The 5089-nt window shown below is 45.0% G+C and overlaps 1 protein-coding gene across 1 annotated transcript in view; it reads right to left on the bottom strand.

Annotated features, from left to right (window-relative positions):
* Window positions 1-246, bottom strand: part of CAP2 (cyclase associated actin cytoskeleton regulatory protein 2) — a 133377-nt gene extending 133131 nt beyond the window's left edge. The window contains exon 1 of the mRNA XM_021696918.2: window positions 189-246. The gene's annotated coding sequence lies outside the window, so the exon portion shown is untranslated. The remainder of the gene's footprint in view (window positions 1-188) is intronic.
* Window positions 247-5089: the final 4843 nt, after the last annotated feature.

Here is a 5089-nt window from a genome sequence, read left to right as displayed (position 1 = left end):
CCCGGCTCCCTGGCCCTTCGGCCCCGCAGGCGCCCGCGCCGCCTCTCCCGCCCGCGCGCACCGCCGCCGCGTCCCGGCACCCTCCCCACCCCCCCATTCGGCGCAACTTCCGAGCGGCCGGCCGCGGGGCGCCCCCCGCACCTGCCCCCGGCCCTCCCAGCCCGCGCCCGCCCGCAGGTCCCGGTTACCTGCCGGGTGTCCCGGGGTCCGGTCCCCGGCGCCGCAAATCCGAGTCCGGCCACTCGCACCCTCCTCCCGCGCCCTCCTCCCCCCTGAATCGGAGCCGGTGTCAGTCACGCTGCTCCTGGAGAGAGTCGCCGGCGGCTTCCGGGAGCTCCAAATACAGACGAGCCGAGGGGGAGAGAGAGGGAGGGAGGGCCAAGCCCCGCGGGTGCGGAGTGGAAATAAAGGGGAGCAGAGAGAGGGGGCTGGAGGAAAGGAGGGGCAGATGGGCCGTGGGAGACAAGAGAGGGAAGAGGGGACGGCAGGGGAAGGGAGAGAGAGCCTGCCAAGCGCCCGGCTATGAAAGAAATGAATTCACCGCGTCAGGCAGCCTTGCAAAGAAGTCTGGAAAGATCCGGGAGACTCCTGGCTGAAAGAGCCACAGATAGGTTGGCTCCTCAAAGACCTTGCAGAGATATGATGGGTCCTTAGGAAGCAAGAGACAGGCCTGTGTGTCCCCCGGCCCCAATATGTGATAGGGGTCCTGGCAGGAGAGGGAGGTGGGCATCTAACGTATTAGCTGGGCATCAAGCTCAGATGCATTCAGATCTTGTAAAAACATTTTCTAATGTGTTTTTAAAATGAATCTTACATACAGCATCTTTAAAAAAAGAGGATAAAGGCCCAATTATTTAAAAACAAACCTATCCCAAAACACTCTACGTTTATGTCTGTTTGTGGCCATTTCCCCTTTATATATTGATTATAAATATAAAATTAGAGGCTTTTTACTTTTTTTGTTAACATGAGTAGAAGGAAAACATTGATTTTCAATTTTCATCATTTATTTCAGTCTGAGAAAGTGGACTTTAAACTCTTCATTGAATAAATGCCAGGAAAATAATTACAGAGGAGAGAAGGTGGGGGGGGGATGGTAATTGATACTAAAAATTTCAAACAAACAAGAGGATGAATGTCTAAAAAGCTATTATTTTCTGTCAGTGTTAAAATTGCCTCTAGCTCGGTTCTGTGCCTTACAAGGCTTATTCTGACCTGATAGTCATAACTTACATGAAGGTCATTGCTAATACAAATTGCTTTTAGCCAACAGGGGGATGCCTCTCTGGTCCCCTTTGTCTGAAAAGAAGGGAAACAAAATGGCATAAGCATTGATAAATGAATGCATACACTGCATATATCCGAGAGCCAGCGCCATCCCCACCCCCATGGGCCTTGCATTTGAGAGGTATCTAATATATTTCTACTGAGTAATGAATAAGTGAATGAATAGATGGACGAAGTATACATGTATTTAGAACATTTATGTTCCAAGAATGTAAAAAGTAATATATCCATAAGAACCAGTTTGTGCAGGTTTACAGGAAACATCCAAGGTTCCAGTCTAATATGACCTTCCCCACCCCCCAACATTAACATCAACAAATACTAATAGAGCATTTCCTTTAGCTGAGTGTATTTTGCCTTGGAGTATAAAGTATTATGGAGTATAAAGGTGAATAAGGCACAAATCCCGCCCTTAGGTTTATAATACAGTAGGAAGAAGAGAGTATAAAAATAACCACAGTCTAAAGAAGACTATAAAAAATGTCCTAAAAGAAATACGATGGAAGGTCTGTGGTCATGTAGAAGAGAGGGAGGTTGCTTCTAGTACTGGGATTAGAGATTACATCCTGGCAGAAGTGAGAGTCGAATTTTCAAGCAGAAATAAAACAATATGAGTGGAGGGACCGGGGAGGACACTCATGATGAAAGGAAGAGCAGGGACAAAGTGAAGAGGTGATAAAGGACAGGACAGGTCTGAAGGACAGGCAGTGACCTTAGCCGGGATGGATAGTTGCAGGAGTCAGATAGAGGAGGAAGGATAGATTCTAGCTGGTGGAGGTCTTCAATCTTAACCTAAGACGATTGACCCCCAAGGGGCAGGAATCAGGGAACTATTCACAGATTTGGAGCTGAGCCGTGATAATGGTTAATTTGGTGGTGTCATCTAGGATTGGAAAGAGGTAAGAGGCAGGGAAATCCTCTAAGAAATAACTCACTAGTTTGGAAGGAAAAGTAAATGAGCCTTAACCTGGTGCCTGAATTCTTCTTAGAACTAATTTCTGCTGACATATGCCCCAACGGAGCTAACCCCCAGTGAACTCATCTTCCTAAATAACTCCCTAATTTTACTGTCCATAGTTTCCAACTAGACCAGAAAGTTCCAAAAAAGCAAGGATCATGTCTGTTCAAAGGTTTAATGCTATGTCCCCAAGGCTGACACAGAAAGGTCATTGCGTACATTTGTTGCTGATACATTTTTCTTTTACAGGAATTGTTCTGAACGTTGTGGAGTTAGAAGGAAGAGGACGGCAGCTAGGCTCTTCTAAATCTTTTCAGTCTTTCTTGAGATTCCAACCCAAACCTGCAGGTCTCCTTAGCCGATGATCTCATTATCTGCTCTACGAAGAGGCTAATGCCATGTTACCTTCTATGCCATCCATTTTTCTGCCTTCTGCCCCCAAATTTCTCCTCTCCTCTTCTCTGCTCATTATATTTCATTTGAATTAACGTCCCCTCCCTTGCCGAAGCTAATAATATTCTTGTCTTATTCCACCTTGGGCTCGTACTCTTGCATCTGAGCCTCCTCCTCTCCATTGGTTTTGTCCCCTGGATAAACACTCCAGTGTCCCCTGGATAAACACAGCCATGTCTGTATCTGAAAGCTGATAACATGGTAGACACATGGTGAAGTGGAGGAGCCCATTGTTGGAATGATTCTACTGTTCTTTTGCCTTTCTGTTTATAGTGTAAAACTTTTAAATTAACTATTTTAAATGAAGGGATTTGCTAGAATCTCGATGGTGAGTAGGTGACTGAGAATCTCAAAATTCGTAGTCTATAAAGCTCATACAAATATCAGGCAGAATCAAGACTTCCGTGCTCCTCTTCCAGAATCTACTCCCAAGGTCCAAATGTACCTGTGTTTCAGTCTGACATATAGGAGGTTAACTATCTGTGAGCTGGCTTGGGGAAGTCTCCCCTGAAGTTGGGTCATGGATGGAAACAAATGAACCCAAAGACACCCTCTTTCTTAACCAGTGTCCTTGCTGGTGCACGAAAGAGAATGGGTCTCTGGATTCCAAGTGGTGCCCTTCATGAAGTTATGCTAGGGCTCCAGGTCTCTGTGAGCCCCACTCCACCACATGGCTGCTGAGACCACTGAGACCAGATTATTGCCCCCATGCTATTCTGTCCTCATCTCCTTTCCCTGACTGGCAAATGGAAAGCGTCCAGTGAACACAATGTCCTTTGGGGAGCTTTTCTTGGTCCGTGAAAAGGAAAGGATTTTGATGGTTGCCTCCAAAAACCTGCCTTCTCAGAAGTTGGAAGTTCTGAAGAACACATTACCAGTGTACCCTGCGAGTTTGTATTTTAATAACTTCCAAGTTGAAAGTTATCAATGGCAATTTTACCAGTGGTTGATTCACACATTGTGGGTACTGAGAATGCAACACTCTATGCAAACAGAGAATAATCATCATGGCTAACTCTGAACACTTACCATGGGCCAAGCTCTGTTCTAAGCATTTTATACGGACTAACTCCGCAGCCTTGTGAAGTGGGTACTGTTCTTATCTGCACTTTATAAATAAAGAACCAAGCACAGAGAACTTTAGCCATTTGCTCAGGATCACAAAACAACATTGGTAGTGGGAGTTTAGATCCAGGAGTCTGGCTTGATTTTGTGCACTTAACTACTATGCTTTACATGAATGAATAGGAACAAATAAGAATAAATGGAAAACTACCAGTGGGGGAGATGCCTGGCTGGCTCAGTTGAAAGAGCCTTTGACTCTTGATCTTGGGGTTGTGAGTTCAAGCCCCACGTTGGGCATAGAGATTACTAAATAAATAAATAAATAAATAAATAAATAACTTTAAAAAAAAGTAGCAGTGGATAATAACACATGCTTACTACAAGACTAGATATCTGAACAGTTGTGATAGAAATGAATGTCTATGCATCATCAAGACTATCTAAGAATAAAACTGATATCCTGCTTCCACTGAGCTGATGTATCAGGAATGAATAAACCCGCTAAGGAAATGATGGAACTTTATAGTATCACAGAGTGAGCTGTGCAGAGAAAGGGGCAGGTGAGTAATACTCCCTTGAGTTTGTGAAATATGGACAAAGATAAATTATATAAGTTAAATGTCGCCCCATTTCTGTGATATGAACTCCCTTGGCAGAGGTAACAGTGAGTCATCGACTGCTTTGGATGAATGGATTCTTTATCTTTTCTTGTCAAAGAGGAAACCAGGGTAGCTCAACTCTGTCATCCTGACCTTCTGCCTTTCCATTGGAGCATTGTGCCAGAGAAGTAAAAGAACAAATTTTAAATATTCCAATCTTTTGCCACATGAAGATCCTTAGTAAGGAGTTCTCTCTTATCTACCTTCATATGTCCTGACTCAGCATCCATGAAAGAGAGAGAGTTATTTGATGGCTACGCTACAGGGTCCGATTTTCTCTGACATGGAGGAGTTATACTGAGCTTGCCTGTGATTGAGCAGCTACAAAGTATGACGGAGCTGACCACGTCACATAGCTTCTGAGACACCACCTCCACGCCACCTTCCCCTCCACCACCACCCACACACAGCCCTGGTCTCCTTTGGCCACGCCTTGCTCTTGGTCACATAGTTCTAGCACATGGAACAAATCACAGGTAGCAGAACACAGCCATCTTTTTTTCCAATGTGAGGATTCTTAGTCATTATTTTGATGGTCTATCCACCCACAAATGTGGGGGGTGAGGGAAGGGTGAGCACAAAAGTTGAGTGATGAACTATAAATAGAAGAAAGTGAAGGTGAACAATATCAGTTTCCCTAGCACCGCAGACACCCAAAATGGCACTT

This window comes from Neomonachus schauinslandi, chromosome 8 (genome assembly GCF_002201575.2).
Source record: "Neomonachus schauinslandi chromosome 8, ASM220157v2, whole genome shotgun sequence".
In the NCBI taxonomy this organism is placed as follows: Eukaryota; Metazoa; Chordata; class Mammalia; order Carnivora; family Phocidae; genus Neomonachus; species Neomonachus schauinslandi.
Note: the sequence above shows the minus strand (reverse complement) of the source record. Positions and strands in the feature narration are given on the sequence as shown.